This window comes from Hibiscus syriacus, unplaced genomic scaffold (genome assembly GCF_006381635.1).
Source record: "Hibiscus syriacus cultivar Baekdansim isolate YM2019G1 unplaced genomic scaffold, ASM638163v2 tig00110013_pilon, whole genome shotgun sequence".
NCBI classification, from domain to species: Eukaryota; Viridiplantae; Streptophyta; class Magnoliopsida; order Malvales; family Malvaceae; genus Hibiscus; species Hibiscus syriacus.
This window is the reverse complement of record NW_024062563.1, coordinates 2,641,054-2,664,620: the sequence shown is the minus strand read 5'-3', so window position 1 is coordinate 2,664,620 and position 23,567 is coordinate 2,641,054. Positions and strand designations below refer to the sequence as shown.

Genomic DNA, 23,567 nt, shown 5'->3' with positions numbered 1-23,567 from the left:
GCAGTTGAACGTGCAACAACCTGTTGCTTCTTAGAGCTCCACGAGACCAGGTTCCCACAAAAATATATACAGAACCCTGAGGTTGACCGTCTATCATCAATATCTGAACCCCAATTTGCATCTGCAAAACCAGCCAGAGCCATTCTCGAGGAGGGTGTAAACCGTAACCCAAAATCAACAGTGCCTTGTAGGTAACGAAGTATCCGCTTCACTGCCAGAAAATGAACATCCAGTGGGGCTTGCATGAATTGACACACTCTATTCACAGTAAACGCCACATCAGGTCGAGTGATCACAATGTACTGCAGGGCACCTACGATGCTTCTGTATCGTGCATCATCTGCAAGTGGTGTTCCTTCCTTGGCTGACAGATGTTAGAGACCATAGGGGTGGGAAGACTTTTCACTTCACCAAAGCCATGTTTCTGTAGAAGGTCTTGAATATACTTTTGTTGACTCAAAACAACATCACAACCTTCATAACTGACTTCCACTCCTAGGAAAAAACTCAATGGTCCAAGATCCTTCAACGAAAACTGAGCATTTAGTATGTCTATAACATTTTGAACAACCATCTCTTTATCCCCTTTTACGATGATATCATCAACGTACACCAGTAAGTACACCAAACTATCCGAGGTCTTTCGAACATAAAGAGAGGCATCCGACTTAGCAAGGCAAAAACCTTCAGATTCTAGGTATGCCTTCAGTCGCTCAAACCAGGCCCTCGGTGCTTGTTTCAGCCCATAAATCGCCTTGTGTAGCTTACATACCAGCTCACCATTTTCTTGCTCATACCCAGGTGGTTGATTCATGTACACTTCTTCAGTGAGCAGCCCGTTCAAGAAGGCATTGTTGACATCAATCTGTCTCAGCTTCCACCCTCGTGATAAAGCCAAGGAAATGATCACCCTGATCGTTGCAGGCTTAACCGCTGGGCTGAAGACTTCATCAAAGTCAATTCCTGGTTTTTGGAGAAAACCTTTCGCCACCAAGCGTGTTTTGTACCTTGAAACCGAGCCATCAGCATTTCGCTTTATTCGAAAAATCCATTTACAACTTATTACCTTCCTATCCCTAGGAAGAGGAACTAGAGTCCACGTTCCATTCCTCACCAGTGCATCATACTCTGCTTGTGCTGCTTCTTTCCAAAGAGGACTCATCAATGCCTCTGTGATATTAGTTGGCTCTCGATCTGAACTTGCAACATTATAAACTTTTGGCTTCCAGATTCCATGCTTACTCCTGGTCATCATGGGATGCACATTGGAGACTGGTTGTGGAACATCAATCCCCACTCCGGGTTGAACTTCAACGCACGTTTCTGCTGTACCCATCTCTTTTTGGACTCCATGTGAGCTGGCATCACTATCATTATTATTTAAAATGGCCGCACTACTATTATTGTTCAAATTTGCCACACTTTCATAGCTTCCTTGGACCCCATGCGCACCACGACAATCTCCTTGGAACCCATGTGCACCACGCATATCATTACTTAATTCAACAGGTGAGCCACCACCACTTGCCATACCTTTACAACTTTCTCCTTGGATTCCACGTGAGCTTTCATTTTCACTACTCCCATTATTATTTGAATTTGGCGCAACACTATATTGGACCCCATGTGAATTTCCATTTTCACTACTCCCATGTGCATGAGCATTGGATTCACACATATAATGGTCAGCCCCATTATTATTTGTCGCACCAGTATCATCCCCTTGGACCATGCCATGTGCACATCTCCAATTATTATTTGTTGAAGGCATCATGCCATGCGCATCATGCCATGTTCAAGAGCACTTTGCACACCACCATGCGTATTGTTGTGAACGGTTGTTAATTCAAATGGTGTGACCCCATGTTCATGCACAATGTCTGGCATACCTCCAAGCGGCGTGGTCCCACGGTCATGAGCATTGTCTTGCATAGCTCCAAGCGGTGTGGTCCCAAGGTTATCACCATGTGCAAAAGACGAGGTGGCTCCATGTGCGTCATTACAAATGACCCCAACCCCATGTGCATTATTATGATTGCCAAGCGGTATGGCTCCACGCTTATTATAAACTATAGGCAACTATCCAGTAGAAACAATTTCTTGTCTATGACACTTGCATTGATTCTTATCAAAAGGAAATACTTGCTCGTCAAACCTCACATGCCGAGACACAAAAACTCTGCCATCACTGTCTAGACATTTGTATCCATGATGTGAGGTGCTGGGCCCAAGAAACACACACTGCCTTAACCGAAAATCTAATTTATATTGATTAAACAGTCTCAAGAAGGAAAAACAAGCACACCCAAACACTCTCATTCCCGAGTAGTCAGGAGCTTTCTGATAGAGAACCTCAAATGGGGTCTTGCCTAAAATAATCTCAGATGGGAACATATTTATGATATACACTGCCATAGTAAAGGCATGACTCCATAACTTTATTGGCAGTGATGCTTGAGCTAACATGGCTAGTCCCATCTCAACAATGTGATGATGTTTTCGTTCAGCCTTCCCATTCTGTTCTGACGTGCTGGGACAGGAGATTCGATGTTGTACACCATTGGTAAAAAACCAACTCTTCAGGGCTTGGTATTCACCTCCACCATCGCTTTGTAGTGCTTTGATTTTCTTCCCAAACTGAACTTTAGCAATTTTAACAAGGTTGAGAAAGCATTGGCTGACTTCAGATTTCTTTCTAATTAAATACACCCAGGTATGTCTGCTAAACACATCAATAAACGATACATAATATGCATAACCCTCAGTCGAAACTACAGGTGCAGGTCCCCACACATCTGACACAACCAGCTGAAAAATTTCTTTGTATTCAGTCAATGAATTACAAAAAGACAGCTTGTGAGCCTTGCCTTGCAAACACACAGAACAAACATTATTCAACATGTTTTCACTAGAAGAAACATTACACATTTTCATAACATCTTTGACAGTCTTCACACAGGAGTGTCCTAAACGCTTATGCCAAAGTTCCAAGCTGCTTGAAGCCTTGGACACATTATTCACCATACAACATGATTTGTTCTCTACATACGGTAGAAGCTGGTATAAACCTTCACGTGTGAGCTTCCCTCTCAGCAGAATGGTCAGAGTCTGTGCATACTTTACCAAGCATTCAAAGGGGTAAAACTCAATAAATACATTGTTATCACGAGTGAATTGAGATAATGACATCAATTTCTTCTTAATGTTTGGGACATGTAGCATATTTTGCAACACCAGAGGTCTGAGGCTAGAAGACAGAGAGCCTTGACCAATATGATCAATTTTAATTCCTTCACCATTACCCATTAGAAGAGTGTTGTTACGTTTGTATGTCATACCTGAATTGAATGGTAAGATCGTTTGATACCCGTTTCTGGATACCACAAAGCATTGGAGTGGTTTGGAGCACTGTGAGCTGCTGCCATTCTAGGCACAGTGGATACAAAAGCTGTAGGTGCAGTATGAACAAATGACTCTTGTCCTTCTGTTTTTGCAGGATGAGTTTCGTAGTCCCCAGGGAAGGTATTCATTACCTGACTCGAGGAGTAAGGCAGTCCTTGATGAGTCAAAACATAGGGCATACCATGCATGGAGCTGGATGGATAGTGGTAGAAGACAGGAGATTGCACCGTGTGACTATACGCATGTCCATTCACAGGAACTATCTGTTCAACTGGTTTCTTCCACTGCTCAGCAGATTGGTCTTCATTTCCAACTCCAGTGAATTCTCGATCAAAGCGACGATAACACCGCTGAACAATGTGTCCAAACTTTCCACACAACTAACACTGTGGTCTATTTGAATTGTTAAACCTTCCCCTGCCTCGACCGCGATAGCCTCTCTGCTGACTTCCCTGTTGACCTCCCGAATAAAACTGCTTTTCTGTTGCATCTGTTTCAATGGCAGCCCTCACCTTGTCCCTTTCTCTTCTTTCGACTCCACAACCATATTTGCAGCAATACCATCGCTTAAAAAGGTTTTCTGTCTAGCCTCACAATCCAGGAGCATTTCAGTGAGACTATCCAGTGACACTACATCACGAGATGTTATAGCAATAATGGACTCAAATTCCATTGACAATCCAACAAGAATCACACTTACTTGTTCTTGTTCAGGTACAACACAACCTGCAGCATTCAACAAATCACATATTGTCTTGATCTTGGCTAAATAATCACTCACAGGCAAGCCAACTTTCATTTCAGTGAGACTATCTAGGGACACTACATCACGAGATGCTAGCAATAATGGACTCAATTCCATTGACATCCAACAAGAATCACACTTACTTGTTCTTGTTCAGGTACAACACAACCTGCAGCATTCAACAAATCACATATTGTCTTGATCTTGGCTAAATAATCACTCACAGGCAAGCCAACTTTCCTCTGAGAGTGCAAACTGTGTCTGAGAGAAGAAATCTTGGCACTAGAACGAACTCCAAACAATCTAGAAACTACATTCCAGATTGTGCGAGAGGATGTGAGCCCCGTAAGATGTGGCAAAACCTCCATGCTAACCGTTGTGAACAACCACGAAGCAAGCAACTTGTCTTGTTGCCTATCAAAGATGCATCGAATTTTCCTCAAGCTGCCCAGACTCATTTGTAACAAACTGAGATGGAGCAGGACTATCACCAGAGATGTAAGCCAACACCCATAGCCATCAATTATAGGGTCCCTGATGCTTCCAAAGAAGTATGTTGACTCAGTAAGCTTTATGACATCCTATTTGGGTATATGTGTACACTGGCAGGACTGAAGAACCATATGACGTTGAAGTAACTGTGGTATACACCGAGACTGAAGTCCAACTTGTTGCAAGTCCACCATCTTTAAAGAAAAGCAAGAACCTTCAAGAACCTCCAAGAAAAGAAGTAAACCAGAAACTGCAGGACGTTTTGGCGACTGATACCATGTAAGAATAAAGAATAATAATGAACTATGAGAAAGAGAATGAGAACAGAAAAGGAGAAAAGAAATATTCTGAATCTTTATTATTCAAGGGATGAATTTTACAAATCTAAGGAATGTATTATATTGAGCAATACAATCATAGCTAATGATGTAACTAATCTTCAACAACAAACTTCAACAACTAACTGCTTCAACTTGATTAGCTGCAATGCACAACCATCGTGCACAGCAGTAGTACGTGTGCTCATGTCCCATGCACAACTTCATTCATTCATTTACACTAACAAAACGTAAATCAATTTAAATATAGTAATATTGGATTCAAGTAATTTATTTTGAAATTATTTTTTTTATAGTTAGCATTGGCCCACTCTTCCGCTAAGTACTATGCAGATGTTACATAGTTTATTAGGCAGTTTTTTAATTTTTTTTTGTTTCATGGCAGCGGTGGTAATCTTCTCAGCCACCACCCTGTCATTTTTAGTTATTTTAGCGTATTTTTTAATAATTATCTTTTGTTTTTTCTAGTAAAGGGTATCATAATTATCGGTATTTTAAGACTTTCGTGTATATTTTTTTATTGATCTTCTTCTCGGTCTTTGTTTTTCATTGAATACATGGTTAGTTGCTTTCTCGACGTCCAACTCCTCTGTTTGTTTATACAAGATGGTTTGTTGGTTATTGCATATATGTATCAGATAAGATTATTGTTAAGGGGAGATCGCTTTTTCCGTTGGCCATTTGGTTATTCTTCAAGTTTCTTTCTTCCATTTTTGATGTTCGAAGGCGTTAGTGTGTTCAATTTATGTACGTCGTTGTTTATCAGCTATCACTAAGCGATCATTGTTATATTTATTTTCGATAGTTTTGATGTATTTGTTCATCTGTAATTACAAGATGTTTGTTGATACGGCTTTCTATAATGAAACATCATGGTTATTTTTTTAAAAAAAAGAAGTAATTTATTTTGGCTTTACTTTTTGTTTTTCAATTTAATCCAAGAAAGTATAAGCAAACTTGAAATTATACACGTGAATTTAATTCATATTAAATAAATGCAAAACAATATAATATTTTAAATTAATTAATTTATTTAACATTAATAAAATTATCATTATATCGTACCTACAAGTAAATAATTTGGTTTGAAATCTAATAATGGTCGAGATACTTTGGGCGAGAGAGATGAAAAATCGCAAAATTCGAAACCTAATATAAAATGATTTGACTTGTAATCTTCTTATAATGTTTGTCAAATAAAAAAGGTTCTCTTATATGCATGCATGCCACCTTGAGGACCAAGCTGATTTTATTTAATTTCTGTTGGTCCGTTACCTGTTTTACGTAGTAATATATACATTCTCGGATAAAATTCAATTACAAAATGTACAATTTTTTAGTTTATATAGATTTAAAATTATTAAATAAGTGAAAATAATTAAGATTCAATAACAAATAAGATATTCACTAGAAAAAGAATAATAGTTAATCTCAACCGTTTTTTTCAACTAATCAATGGTCTTAAATCTGTATAAAATTAAAAGAAATATTCATTAAGTAAATCTTAACATATATATATATATATGGGATAAATCAAATTACACTATAAAAAAACTCTTTTAATTTTATACCTTTTTAGGACCATTGAAAGAGAAAAATTAAAGCTGAAATTATCCGTACAAATGAGATGATATTCCCTGGAAAAATTATGAGTTAATCTCAACATTTGATTTCTCTTAATCCAATGATCTTAAAAAGGTTGTAAACTATAGTATAAGTGAGATCCTAACCCTATATATATATATATACACGTATTAAAAGTTCAGAAAAATATTTATGATGTTAACAACATACATAAACCTAATACGGACCGTAAACACTACAATTCAAACAATATTTTGTATCCTTTCTAATTAAGAAGTAAAAGGCCATCCAAGAAACAGTAGAAAATTTTATTGAAAATTTTCATAAGTATAAAACACCAATGTATACAAGAAGAGAGAAGATCACCTCCATTTTACAAAGCTACAGCCACACTCTTTGCGAATGCCAGCAAGAGTCTCTTCATCTTTTTTTTTAAATCTTTTAATGGCATTTTTGCCCAACCTTACGATTTGGTTAAAGCCCGAAAAAAAAAAGAAACAAAAACATAAAACCACAACGGGAATTATCAACATTTACCAGTTCTCTGGGAGCCTCCTGGAAAGGAACAAACTTGGTGCTTGTATTGCGGAAAATCATACCACCTATCCGTAGATAGACGTTGTATAGCCAAAAATTGTACCACTGAGCAGTTGCAAAGACTATGTAGCAAAAAAACTTGGAATGGGATGGAGCATGACTAGCTTACAACTATTGGAACATTCGGAGGAAGTGTTTGCGTAAGCCATCGGTTTGACGTCAGGGTGAGGCTGTGCAGCAAATCAGATACGCAAATCAGTCACTCAAGCTTCCATTCATGACCATTTTCCTGACAACAACAATAAGTGGACAACAATAACAAAAACACCACAAACTACTAACCACTGCTGAGAATGTAATAATATTTGGCTCCAAATCAGGGCTTCAAACCGAATAAATGCACCCTTGTTACCCATCTGAAACAAACCATTTGATAAGTCATGTTAGGATACAAAATATATAATCTAAAATAGCGAGCAAATCAGGAGGCAGACATACAACACCGAAAATAGAATTTCCACCAAAGTACTCTGTTTCAACTTCAAACAGACGGATCAAATAAAACAATAGCAGACCTAGTAAGAAATGGATAGTACCAACTATAGACATGGACAATGAATTCATGCATATTGACTAATAAAAAATTGCATGTTTTGTAGATAAAGTAGACCTCACTATAGAATTTATTATTGTCTTAAACTTTGTAATATGTATATCAACACACGCAAACTCACACACGTATTGCACGTTACTTCACTTGGGCTTGCATTTTTCCCCTTTGTGCCCGAGGCAATATAAAGGTTCTAGACGAGCACTCTGGACAAAATATCACTGAATACTAGTGGAAACTTGAAGTTCCCACAATATGCCTTTTAATATTGCCGTGTAGTTGAAAATGACTGTAAAAATGCAGAATAATATGGGGGAAAATGGAGGACACACATAATGAATTTAACAAAGACTATATAATACAAGTCAGAAGCATGCACATTCACTATCCATATGAAGCTAGCAAGATGAGAAACACAAGCAACTTCTTTGCATACAGAAATATTCATATGAGATGATTACACAAGCTCTGGCCTCTGAGGATAACTTAACGAATGATCCTATTTATGAAGAAAGAATTTGAGATTAAATTACCTGATCACAGTAATTTGGTGCAGAGAAAACAGTAATAAGTTTACCATCATGCTCAATCTCATAGCCTTCATCTTTCACTTCATGAGACCTCACAACTAAATCTGTCAATTAAGCATGTATTCACCAAAATCAAACATCAATTTAATTTCCCCACTTTTTTGTACTTCTACAAAAACCAAAGCACAAACAAACGGATAAATACCTAGATTGTTATCCTGCAAGAATCTTTTGTCACATCTCCACCAAAAGAAAGACCTACTCCCCTCTTGCTAGGGCCTCGTCCTGGGTAAGGTTGAGGATCACTCCAAAGTAATTCGCACATCAACCCTGAAGAAATCAGCAAAGAACCATGAGACAAATTCAAAAGAACATATCATTATTTTACACTACCTTTTTGCTCCTAAATTTGTATCAGCTTCTTCATAGATTTGCAATTTTAGATTACTATATTTTCATGGCATTTTACATCTGAATTTAATTACAATCAATAGTCATGCTGACTACAGATGATAAAGTTTAATTTTGTCAACAAAGAAGATGTAAAAAAGGACATGAAAAAAATTCAAGCAAATTTGTACTCTATAGTTTAATTCTATTAGTGTTTTCTTATGAAAAAAAAGGAAGAAAGAATATCTAAACCTTCCAAAAGGGCATGGAAATCCATAAAAAATGTCCCATGCCTCCTAAGCCACATTACTATATTATATAGATAAAATAGAGATAATACTGGAGAAACATCCATATTCCAAACTAATAAAAGAGGATGAACAAATAAATGTAGACAATGTAGTTCCTTAACTTAAGAATAAGAAAAATCAATAGTCGTCACTTTACGTATTAAATTGCACCAAACTTACTTCACAGAAACTTAAGGAAAACACTGTTTGCAATTTACCTTCCTCAGGAGGCTCACAAAACCGATCTATTGCCCGGATGTCGGATAGTTTCACCCCATCAACACTGAAAAGGCCTCCATGAATGACAAAAACCTTCTGATTTATTACATGAGCCAAAGACAAATAACAGAATACTTCGGCAAAGAGTTCCACAAATGTCTCACTCAGCTTGGACCTGACCTCACCCTCAAAACCATATATCTTGTTCATGCTCTTACTCTCATGGTTGCCTCTAGCAAGATAAATAGCTGAAGATTCCCATGTTAGATGCAACAAAGTGAAACGAAAATTGTATATATTTCATACTAATAGGGAACCACAAGTCCTGCAGATCACACCAGAAGAGACTATCAATTTAGGGAGTGTCCAATCAAGAGGATCAATATGGAATCTCCAATCAAGAAGTTCCGTTGTTAGAGTCCTAAAAGAAGTGCTCGGATAATGCTCCTTACTACTCCAGTGACAATTTCATTTAAGCAAATAAGAAAACAGAAGTGGAAAAGATGCATCTAAATATCAAAATCAGCAGAAAAGGGAAACACTGGACTGACGCAATTCATGTAAAGGCCAAGGCGGAAATTTGAGGTAGAATAATGTTGGAAGTGGATTTCACCTGATGGACACATGCACTTGAATGCAAATAGTGTGAGGATGACCTCCACAGAGAAAGATCCTCTATCCACAAAGTCACCATTAAAGAGATATGGATTCTCTTCTGAAGGAAGACCATTAAGCTCAAAAATGTTTATCAGATCGTAGAACTACAGGAAATGGAACAATAAAAACGTTAATAAACAAAAAGCACTAAAAGAAAGAAAAATGAAGCATGCTAATTATTCCATCGTTAGCTATGTTATCATAGTTGTAAATGATACGTACTCTAGACAGTATCATACCTACTTGCATCCAACATCAATGGATGGTGACACTATATACATCATCATGCCTCTTAAATGCAGTAAATCATTTATCCTCTGTTCATTACCTGACCATGCACATCACCACAGACAGTTAAAAGACTGCGATCAGGAACATTAATGTCAACAAGAGATGGCAGAGCCTGCAACATTTCTCTCATTTGCAAGACAATCTGGAATGCATATCTGTACCAATAATATTATTCAGCAAAAAACCAATTGTCATTTAGAAAGAACAAAATCCATAACTGCAATTACTAGACGAGTTGTCATACCTTTTATGCAAACACTTTTGGTTCTTGAAGTCATTCATCATTTTCTTAACAAAGTCCGAAGTAACAACATCTCCCTCTATTCTTGCACCTGAATATTGTTGCTCCACAACTTAAAAAAAAAAAACAATTTTGTTTATGCCAATGTGGAAGACCATTTCTAGAAGACACCTAAAAATAAATAAATTAGGAATAAATTGTAGATATAATGGGGAAAAGAAATACTTATGCTATGATAGTCTATAGAGTCAGCTACAGAACGCCTCTCGGACTCCGGTACAGAAATTGCTTCTTCAAATTTTAATTTCATTACTGCCTTCTCACACTCCTTTAATCTCTTTGTAGCATCGGGATCATTGGGACAAATCCTTTTGACCTGATTCCAGATGGAAGAAAATATATTTCAGACATCACAAATCACAGTTCACACGTTAAATGTATAGCAATTATATGAATTTCCAGGGAGAGGAAAAAAAAGAAACATGGCAGAATATGATGATCTCAAGTAAAACAACAACAACATCAACCTATACGTTTTCTTTCTAAAAAGAAAATGTATGCATAAGTGCAGCTCATAAAATGGAGAACGTGATGTTATGTCAAATCTAGACCTACCAAGCAGATTTCACTAGCCCATACAACCTCTAATTAGGGGTGAACAGAAGTCGGTTAAAACCGACTTAACAGTCACACTTGTTATAGTCAGTTTCAGTTAAGATGGTTATTTTGGTTAACTCAGTATAGACTTCTGTTAAAATGGGTAAGTTTAGGTCGGTTATTGGTTATTGAATTTAATAAAAATACCAACCAACTTAATATATTATTTTATTAATTTTAAATATATTTGTAATATATACGATATAATATAAATTAAACCCAACCTGAATTTATACTAAACCCAAAAAATAAAAAACAATAGGAAAAAAAGTCGGTAACTGACTTGACGGACAGATGCAAAGTTGGTTCAGTTAGGTCATTTAAACCTATGTTTGCCCGTCAGTTGGAAGTTAGTCGATTAAGAGTTAAGACATGTAAGAAAAAACAACCGAACCCTACCTCTAACACTAGAAGGAGAAACAACTAGTGAAGCTCAGTCTTAAATGGAGGAAACATTCTACAATAAATCCTAGAGTGTAAATTAAAACAAAGAGAATTTATAATAAAATGAAAAATAATTGCTACACTTATTACATGAAAAATAAATAGCCAAAAAAGATGCATGAGAAATATATTTCAGACAGCTGCACCACCCTCTGTATGAAAAAAGTTACAAAGATATGAAACAAACAAATTTTGCAATAACCTCTTGAAAATCCTTCAGTGCTTCCTTAAACTTCCCCATTGCAAGATAAGCAGCACCTCGTCTGTAATAACCCTGTAAGTCAGAGAACCATCAGAACAACAACAAAATAGATATTTTATAAAAGGCTGAATCGTTTCACTATGTAAAACATGCCTTTGAATATTTAGGATCCACTTCAATTGCCTTAGTCGCATCCTGTATGGCACTACCATACTCTTCCAATTTGGTGTGAGCAAATGAACGATTGGCCCAGTATATTGCATTCTGACAATTTAGCTCTATAGCCTGTGTGTACAAGTCAATAGCCTGACCATATTTGTGTGCTGAACAAAAGCAAAACAACATCTCCAACACAAAGAAATTGCAAACATCATTATCGCAATAATGATAGAGTCATTAAAATATCCACATTCAAAACTTTCTCTATGCAGAGCCAAACACTTTAACTCAATCAATATTCAATTTAACAAAATCAACATCCGTGATACTGAGATTTGCATGCTCACTACGCTGGTACCTTTAAATGCTTCATTAGCTTGGTTTTTAATTTCTTCGGCTCGCGACACATTGGAACTTTCATTTTCCATATCGGGCATAACCTTTTTAGTGCGCTGATAAAACCCGTTAAATTATTAGTGAATAGCTTATCTCCTTACAAACCCCTGCATCATCCACAACAACATTAAGCAAACAACACGTTAGCAAAACGGCCACGTTTTCATCTTCTGAAACGAGAGGATCCTATTCAAGAACTAACATCTAAAACAAAAGTATCAGAGAAAAAACTTCGAAAATGGCAATGCCTAAAACACAGTGAAGAAATAACAAGTCTGAGATCACCATTAAAATTCAAATAAATAAATAAATATCATTCACATGCAACTCAAAAAGAAGAGAAAATCATCCAAAACTCTATCTTTGGTAATCGAATACTCAAAACTGCATACCCAGAGAAAGAAATTTCAAATAAAAAAAATAGTTTTAGGGTTACGAAAACCTAAGTGTAGATTAGTGAAGAAGAACGAACATCACCTGGAAATAGAAGATTTAAGAGGGGAAATCAGCTGTATTTGAGCTTGACTGTCGAGCGACAGAAACATAGAGAAAAAGGCGGGGGGGGGGGGCTTTGGCTGAAAGAGAAACCCTGACCAACCTATTTATTATTGTTTTATTTTAGGGTTAGTGGAGAGAACCAAGGAAAAATCTCGAGGTTTCTTTTAGGCTTTTAGCACATACACTAAAGCGAATGCTAAGAAGACGAAATCAGTATAGCAACTGTTTTTTCGTTAGTTTTGCCAGAGGACTCTTCAAATTTGCAGCGGCTGAATTTTACATCTTATCATCAACAACAAATACTAAAGGGAAATTATGACTGTGATAACTTCAGATTATTTACCTTTTTTTCGTTTTGGATAAAAATTATTGTCAATAATTCTCATGAATTCCAAAAAAAAAATTAATGCATAATGAAATTAATGGAGAGATATAAATAGAGGGTTCGATCATTTATTTTAATTTTATATAATTTTTTTTAGTATCAATGTCAGATATATGATAATAATAATTATTTGTAAGTTGACGGAGATATATTATTTTATGATAAATTTAACTTTAACTTATCGTATAAATATGTTAATAATCATGTTATAAGATTACAACTGTCCGAAAAACATAAAATTAAAAAGATTTTTAAAACCTCGATATATAAAATATAGATAATAAAGGTACGATTTGCGTAGGAAATCCGCCCAAAGTGTAATAGAAATAGAATTTACTTTCAAGTATAATATAAATGAAATTTGGAAGGTAAAATGTAAGAATAAGTAGAACATTTTTTAATTATCATTGATGCGTTCAAGATTTAAATAATTGGTTATAGTGTGATCTCATTAATTATTAGTATTTTTTTATTATTGTCTAAAATTTTCCATTGTTTAAGTTGATTTCTAAATGTTATTTTTTTAAGAACGTCAACAATTCATTATCTTTTTTCGTCTAATAAAAATTAATATTTATTTACAATTTTTTAGTCTATTAATATTGTATATATTATCTACAAGCATAATTATTCAATTTTGAATTTTTAAAAAAATAATATTTTTTTACCACTAAAATTATTCGACATATTGATTGTAACTACGGACTAACCTAAAATTTGACGTAGGGACAGTGAAGTAGATGTAGGAAATATGTTATCATATTTTTCTTTGATATTTGCTTTTTTACTTTACATATATCTCAAATAATTGAGAAAATAACCTCGGTGATAAAAAATGCCTTATAATATATGATTTTAACCAAATTTTTTTTGGATTTGCCAAAATGACCAACTAAATCGCAATGCGATCGATAATTCGCAACGCGATCTCCGGTATTGCAAATCAGTTTCCAGATTCGTAACGCGATTCTGACTATCGCATTGCGATTTTCCAAATTCGCGTTGCGACTTTCCTAATTCGCAATGCGAATACGTAAATCGCAATGCGAATACGTAAATCGCAATGCGAATACGTAAATCGCAACGCGAATCTAACTATCGTAACGAGATTCTGACTATCGCAACGAGATTCTGACTATCGCAACGAGATTCTGACTATCGCAACGCGATTCTGACTATCGCAATACTGAATTTCAAATTCGCAACTCGATTTCTGAATTCGCAACAGGTTTTAGTTTCGCAACACAAATGTTTTGGGTATATAACTACGCAGCAGCAGCAGCAACTCATAACCTAAATCCCTAAATCGTAACTCATTCCATCTCCATCTATCACTCTCTCCGGCGACATCCGTTCCTATATCCAACGACATCATTCCCCATCCGGCAACAGGTTTTAGTTTCGCAGCTCGTTTGTTTAGTAAATTAATTTACAATAATGAAATCATCTAATGTTAATCATGTTTGGATAGATTTGTGTTTTGGAGGGTCATGGGAGAATGTTCATGGTGTTTTACAATATATGCCTTTACCCATAAATCTTCAACTAAAACTGTCATTATAAAAGTTAACTTATGAAACTCTAATGTTACGTGTTGCAAATAAATTGAATTTAGAGCCCCTAAGTGGATTTAGGCTATCTTATCAGAGAAATGGTAAAGTTTATTTGTTAACCGACAATGAAGATGTTGAACGATTCATTGCTTACATTAGTGTTTCAAGTGATGATGTTACATTGTATGTTGTTGAACCTAGAAGTAGTGAAGTGGGTCAGTAGCGGGTAGTAATCAACTAAGTTTTTCAACCCCAGTTTATGGTGCTCAAAATTTAATGGTTCCACTACAATTTCATCACAAAGCAAATATTGTTTCACCACATTTCCAATACCAAACACAATCTCAAAACCCACAACCTTTCCCTAATCCAAATCCCAATCAACTTTCAGCACCAAATTTCGGTTTTCGTATTGACCAGTTAGACGATGATGAGCCAACAGAAAAAATTGTGAGTACTAGTAAGTATTTGAAATTTCATCTTGGTCAATACCCGGACTTTGATCTTGGTCAATACTCAGATTTTGATGATTTTTCAGAAGAAGAAACAGACCCTGCGTGTAATGATTTTGATATTGGTCAATACCCGAATTTTAATGATGAAACAGCCGTTGTCGAGGAAGATGTTGTTGATGATAATGAGGAGGAAGTTACGACTGTAAATGAACATGTTGAACATCCATTCTGTAATTCATATAACCCTGAAGAAGAAAAAGAAGAAGAAGAAATCCCCAAAGAAAAGTCCCCGAAGAAAATGCCACGGGAGTATAACTGGAATATGCCAGAATTGCTTCAGATACCGGAAGAAGAGTTGGTAAAGATAGCAGTTGATTGTTACACAAAAATTATTCGTATCAAGAAAGATGATTGTTTTGATACAAAGGAAGACTTGAAGATAGCTTTGTATACGAAATGTGTGGAAGATGGCTATCAACTAAAAGTTAACAAATCAAGCAAAGATCGTTTCGAAACAAGGTGTATGATTGACAAAAATTGTACGTGGCGTATGATTGCAAAGAGGATAAAAGATTGCGAAATGTTTCAAGTTAGGACTTTTATTGATAAACATACATGTTCAAGAACCCAAGTTTTTCCTCACCATAGATAGGCAAACAAAAAGGTTTTGGGTGGTTTTCTGGCTGAGTTAATGTTTTTGAATGGCATGGTATATCGGGGACATGGAATTATGACTGACATGAATGCTCGGTTCAAGATTAGTATCTCATATTCTCAAGCTTGGAGAGCCAAATGTTATGCCTTGGAATTGTTGAGGGGGTCGCCAGAAGCATCATTTGCCCAACTGCCGGCTTATTGTCACAATTTAAAGCTGAAAAATCCTGGGTCGGTAACTCATAACAAAACAGATAGAGATGGACGCTTTGAGTTGCTGTTTATCGCCATTGGTGCTACGGTTAGTAAATCAATATAATTTTGTTGACTCATTTTTGTTAGTTACATGCATTTCACATTTAAATGATTATATTTCTTGTGTATATGATTTTGTAGATTCGTTCGTTTATTACTTGCATGCGCCCAGTTATTATAGTTGACAGAGCACATTTAAAAGGTCGATACCTTGGAGTAAACTTATTAGCAGTAGACATGGATGCTAACAATGGGATACTGCCAATAGCTTACGGGGTTGGCAAATCTGAAACCTCTGATTCATGGACATGGTTTATGGGGCATCTTAGGGATTGCATAGGTCCTATTAGCAATCTGACAATCATATCCGATATGGCAAACTCAATTGACAATGTTGTTAGAAGGTGTTTCCCAGATGCTTTTCATGGACTTTGTGGTGTTCATTTGTATAGAAATCTAAAATCAAGGTATTCCGGTATAAAAAAATCACAAATGGACATACTGGAAGGCTGTAAAAGCTTATCGGGAAGTGGATTTTAATAAGCATATAAATTGTTTAAGACGTGTTTTGCCTCAGTGTGCTCAAACACTAAAAGATGTCGGGTTTGAAATATGGTCAAGAGTACATCAACTTGGAGCAAGATATGGTTTCATGACGTCTAATAGTGCAGAATCAATCAACGCTCTAAGTCGTCATTCCCGAAAATTACCTATTACTATGTTATTGGAGTTTTTTCGAGCCTCTATTCAAGAGTGGTACTACAAGAAAAGAAACCATGCATGTATTATTCTTTAAATTCGTAACTTATCATATATTTTACTAAGTATTATTTATTTAAATTTACAGGAACATTGGAACATCGTGTTACACCATGGACTGAAAAAAAGATAACGAAACGTGTTGTGAAGTCAACGTCATGGAGAGTTGAACCATGTTCAAACACTTTGTTTGAAGTACTGGATAATAACTTAAATGGGCTTGTCGATCTAAATGCAAAGACGTGTAGTTGTATGAAATGGCAAACATCTGGTTATCCATGTGGCCATGTTATAAAAGTTGCTCTTCATCTAAACCAAGATGATTCAAGCGTATACGCTATGGATTACTACACTACAGAAGTATATCGACATACTTATGTCGAGATTGTCTACCCTATTCCACATCCTTCTGAGTGGGACATACCAGATGACTTACAAACAGTTTTGCCACCAGCCATGGACAGAAGGCTACCTGGCCGACCAAAAAGTCACGATCGTATACCGTCTAAGGGTGAAGAGAAGAAGAGATCGGCATGTAGTCGGTGCAAGGAAAATGGTAATACAAGGTTGACATGTGGATCACCAGTGCCATCACAATCATCTTTTCCTCTACCAAAATATGGATCCTCATCAAAATCCCAATCACAACCGGCTTCACCTTTTGGGACTATTAACTTAGGTGATTTTTAAATGCAAACGTTGTATTATGTGTATATTATATGTGAACTTTTAACATTTTCAGTTAGGCATGTATTAGTAACTTGAGTTTGAACATTGCTATGATATGTTCAGTTGTTATCACTTATTAGACATTCATTTGACTATCGCAACGTGAATGTGACTATCGCAACACGGAAATGACTATCGCAACGCGGAATTGACTATCGCAACGAGAGAATCGCAATGCGAAATGAAAATCGCAATGCGAAAATGAAAATCGCAACGCGAATTTAGTTTCGCGTTGCGATTTTCATTTTCGCATTGCGATTTTCATTTCGCATTGCGATTCTCTCGTTGCGATAGTCATTTCCGCGTTGCGATAGTCTGTTTTGCATTCAACATAATGCAGATTGAAATCAACAAATCAACTATTACATTTCAATCAATTAAACAAGCACAAATAATAATTATGTACACATCAATTAAACAAATCAACATTTACAAATCATCTTTTACAAATCAATTAAACAATCAAAAAATAATAATAAGAATTATTTCCTCATCAATTATTGAATCAACTTTTGCACCCATACATCCATTTCACGCAACTCACTTCAGGATTAACCTGCAGAAACCAAACATTGAATCAACAACACTTTCTACACATCTAAAACCTACAAACAGCAAATTATTGAATTCTAGTTACTTAACCAAACATTTTCAAACCAAAAAGAGTATATATGTTTAACAACACTTGCATTTGACTTACAAATTGTTTATGGACACTTTCATAACACAGATGCAGGTAGGCAGCGTCTCGCATATATCGTTCTAGCTATAAAATGCCGAAACTACAAGCCTACTGCACCTCTATCTCTATCGGTGGGAGGTAGAAACTGTGTACTTCCTGTCGTCAAACGCTCCAAGCACATGCATACGAGAGGACCACAATCCCCTCTGGCTTCCTTCGTTTGTTGTGGCACGGTCTCGTCTATGATAACTGTAACATTGAACTTCTTTGGCTTCTTGTTTCCAAAATTAGTCCAATAATTAATTGCATCCAAGAATTTAGCCAAATGAGAGCTCCATCCCTTAATAATATCTCTCAAATCAGACAATGATATATAATTTATCATGATGTCATATACTATTGTCTTTAGGGATGGGAGCTGAAGCTCGACGAGAAGCCAATGAGTACGTTCCAAAACAGGGATAAACACATGCATCGAAATGTAATAATTCAAATTGCGCACTTATTTATGAACACCTTTAAAATATTTAAACAAATAAATATTAACCTTATCGACATCCCACCATGAAGGATAAAGTTTAGCTTGTCCATTAGCCAACACATATGATTCATGTCGTTGATTCTTCAAGTGAACTACGTGAAAAGACGTCGGCATAATTGTATATCGCATTTTTTTATATTTTTCTTTAATTTCCTTACAATTAGAAGACGTTCACCCATGCATCAATATGTTGTTTTACAAAAAAATATATATATTAGTGAATTACATAAATTTTTAAAAAAATTAATCAAACTGAAATATAAGAAGAAATATAAGACTTACCCCCCATCGAAATAGCCGTTGTCTTCAACCCCTAATAATACACCCCACCAAGACCGTTCAATCAACAAATTCATATCATCGTTGAGTTTGTATATGTCAGCGTAACACCCTTGGCTCCGCTCATGTAGATAAAAATCAACTGCGGTCTTAGCCCAAAGGGTATTATCCATAATTGTTTCCGGTAGTTGTTTCCTCTTCACTTCATCTGCCGGAATGGTACTGGCCGGTAACTTATACGAAAGCCAACAGTCATCCATCATGTCCGGCACGTGAGGGGGCTTCTCAATAATTCGGTATATTACGTCGTGTGAATATTACTCTAGAATGTTGGGAGGGACCTCTTCAACGATGACAGTGGCCTCTTGAACGGTGAGAGATGACTCTTGAGGGATGATAGGGGCCTCTTGAACGATAGGAGAGGCCTCTTGAACGATGATAGGTGAGTCGGGCTTTTTCTTACGGATTCTTCGCACTATTGGGGTGAACGGAGACGTAATGGCACGTGCACGCCGTTTGATGCGTGAACTCCGTCTTGCAAGAAAAACCCGACGTAGAGCATCCACCTTAGCGAGCTGCTAAAAATAAATTAATACATAAATCAGTAAATAAACAGACATGATATTAAACAGTGAAAACAAAGACAAATATATTTCAAACTTGCACGGTATTCACCCAAGTCATTATTATATCATTGTTCACAAAATGCATCAGATAACATTCCAGAAGTAAGCACTTATATAAACATTTAAAAGGACAACATATAGGTTTAGTGTAGGTTCAATGACAACATAAAGAGTAGTAGTTTATTCTTGAAACTTAAATTTTCAACACTATGAAGTTAGTATTTGTCTTTTGGTTGAAGTAATGCAATTCATTCAAGTTTCAATTTGCAGAAGAAGAATAGAATCTGAAACTTAAAATTGCAACGCGAAAATGACTATCGCAACGCGAAAATGACTATCGCAATGCTAATTTGACTATCGCAACAAGAGAATCGCAATGCAATTTTCATTTCGCATTGCGATTCTTTCGTTGCGATAGTCAAATTCGCATTGCGATAGTCATTTTGCATTGCGATAGTCATTTTCGCGTGTGTTGCGATTTTGTTGTTGCGATTTTCATTTCGCATTGCGATTCTCTCGTTGCGATAGTCATTTTCGCATTGCGATAGTAAACTATTCTTCTTCTGCAAATTGAAACTTGAATGGATTGCATTACTTCAACCAAAAGATAACCAAAAACAAATACTAACTTAACAGGGTTAAAGAATAAACAGTTAAACAGTATTGGCAGCAACCGAATGAATTTACTAAGCAATCTAAGTGAAATTACGAGTAAATTTATCATCAAGTTAAATATGAAAAATATTAAACTTACCTCGTTGCGTAGAGTATGAACCTCGTTCTGCAACGATGATATAATCTCACGTAGAGCTGCTACCTCACCACGTAAAGTAGACACCTCAACACGCCATGCACCATTGTCATCGCGTAAAGTACTGACCTCCTCACGCAAGGCATTGACCTCATTACGTAACTCCCCTAACTCATCCCGTGGAGGTGGAGAACAGGGAGATAAACATCGTGGCATCTTTGCCGGTTGCCTATCATGAGGTGATGGTGGAGAAGAGGCTTGATAATGTGACAGAATAGGTGATGACTCTCGTTGTGGAGGTGTATATTTGGGTCGATAAGGTGATGGCTCTGAGTGTGGTGATGGCTCTCGAAGTGGTGGCTGCTCATTATCCGTGCCATCAAAAAAAGCTTACTAGCTTGCCACCAATCAGTGGCAAGCTCAGCTTCCGTGGGTGTCAGCCTCTGTAATGGAGTGTTGGCCTCCTAACAATATAAAAGCTGAAACAAAGTTAAACGTGTACTAGTAATAACTTGTTTATAAACATATGGTAGTATTTGTGTTAACTTACATTATTTATTGTAGTATACGGTAGTAAATCTTCCCATTGCTGCAAGGACCGTTTCCTCTTCCAGGAAATAGCCCTAGGAATATCATTAGAAGTTGTTAATGCATATGTCTGCATGGCGGGAAAGGCCTCAAATATCCAAATCTACAAACAATATAATAACAAACATTAGTAATTGTTAAAGAATTAATTATAATTTTGGAAACATTATATAAAAATTATTACCTTAAAGGCCCAAATAAAGCCTGACAAAGTGTATTTGGAATCATCGCCACGCAAACTTTTCCGATCATTAAAGGCAGACGACAACTTATTCCATGTAGCTTTCCATAGATACGAACCCCACGGAAATAGGTTCCATGCATTTAGGTCCTCTACCAATTTAATTAGATCATTAGGAATAGGTTGCCGGGCCTCTCTGCCTAAAAAACCGGCTTGCAAAAGTATTAGAAGGCATACTCGGACAACATCGACGTCATCCATCCGAGTAAAACCATCTTTCTTATTCAATAATCTCGTCAAGTCTTCCACGTGTAAATTCGACTTCTCCGTTGACAGCTCAGGAAAAACCCGGGAAAACCATGATAGGCGGGTAATATGTCTAGTGTACCGATCTACATCATCGTGTCTGAAGCGTAGACCGGTGATTAAGCAAAACTCCTCCCGCCCAAAACACGTATACGCCGGTGGAAAATCAAACCATATCTCTTCATCACGACGTTGTATAGTCTCTGGTAGATCGCTAGTCATGGTTTGAAGAAACAGATGGGTCAACATAGCATCTCCACCCGAATGTTGTACTTTCAGCCATTGCCCGAAGCAAGTATCCTCAAATATTTTTCTTTGTGCAGGTGAAAGCTTCGACGCAATTGTTTTGGTCAGGCTTACTTTATATCTTAAGGTCAATTGAGCCGAATAAAAGTTCTGCAAAAACAATAAACATACCAAGTTAGATATACCAAAAACTACACTGTGAAGATATAACAAGAACAATAAACATAAAGAGTAGTAGTTTATTCTTCAAACTTAAATTTGCAACACTGCGAATTTAGTATTTGTCTTTGTTTTTTGGTTGAAGTAATGCAATTCATTCATGTTTCAATTTGCAGAAGAAGAATAGTTTCTGAAACTTAAAATCGCAACACGAAAATGAAAATCGCAACACGAAAATGACTATCGCAACGCGAATTTAACTATCATAACGCGAAATGAAAATCGTAACGACAGAATCACATTGCGATAATCATTCTCGGTTTCAAATACTAAAATTGAAAGAAACTTGAATGGATTGTATTACTTCAACCAAAAGACAAAAAAAAGACAAATACTAACTTCACAGGGTTAAAGACTAAACAGTTTAGCAGTATTGGCAGCAATCGAATGAATATAATAAGCAATCTAAGTGAAATGGTTAATCTATTATTGAAAACACCAGTAAACTTATCATCAATTTCAATATGAAAAACCTAATAATAATGCAAAATTTTCAAAATAAAAATAATTAAAAAACCCTCGGTGGCTGATTTGGTTGATTTTCCATTTCTGACCGTGAATGATTTCGCCAGAGATGGAGACTGATATCGTCGGAGATGGGGACTGATTTCGTCAGAGATGGGAACGGATGTCGCCTTAGAGAGTGAGAGATAGAGATGAGACTGAGTTGTGATTTAGGGTTTTAGGTTATGAGTTACGATTACGGGATATACTGTGGACGGTTCAGTGTTCCGATATATTAATATATTCGTGTTTGGAATTAAAAAAAAAATACGCGTTGGATACGAATGGCGCTATGTAAATCACATTGCGATAGTCAGATTCGCGTTGCGATCTACGTATTCGCATTGCGATTTACGTATTCGCATTGCGATTTACGAATTCATATTGCGAATTAGGAAAGTCGCAACGCGAATTTGGAAAATCGCAATGCGATAGTCAGAATCGCGTTGCGAATTTGGAAACTGATTTGCGATACCGGAGATCGCGTTGCGAATTATCGATCGCATTGCGATTTAGTTGGTCATTTTGGCAAATCCAAAAAAAATTAGTTAAAATCGTATATTATAAGGCATTTTTGGTCACTGAGGTTATTTTCTCCAAATAATTTGACTTCCTCGCCATGGTTTTAGTTTGTCAGTCTCATGACCATGTATCTTTCTTATTCTTGGTAGGAAACTAGGAATCCCCGCTGTCAGTGATGAACGAGGGCGTGGCTGGGGATTGAATTTTTAAAAAATTTTTTTATATATTTTTTATATTTTATAAAAATATATATTCTAAAATTTTATATGTTTATCTCTTCATAATCGGAGGCGGAGCTCTTTCTTGACTCAAAGGGGGCAATGCCCTTATAAAAAAATTATGTTCGATAAATTTTGATCTAATAGTATTTTAATTAATGTAAAAATAATTATTCAAATTAAAAAAAAATAATAATTTATTAAATATTTAATCAAGTAGGAGTTAAACTAAAGAATGATAATCTAACGTTCTCAATTATTTTATCTAATAACAATTTATATCATTATAAATTTAAATATTAAACAAATTATACATTATCTTATGAATTTTAAGTTTATATCGAATAAGTTATTGTATTCTTCTTAAATATTCAATATTTCTATCCTTGTCAATATTTATGTAACACTCTTAGTCCGCATATATCTCGTAAT

General features: G+C 36.0%; 1 pseudogene; it reads right to left on the bottom strand.

Moving 5' to 3' along the window:
- Positions 1-6,848: 6,848 nt before the first annotated feature.
- On the bottom strand, positions 6,849-12,884 carry LOC120212524 (annotated as a pseudogene).
- Between the last annotated feature and the right edge of the window lie 10,683 nt (positions 12,885-23,567).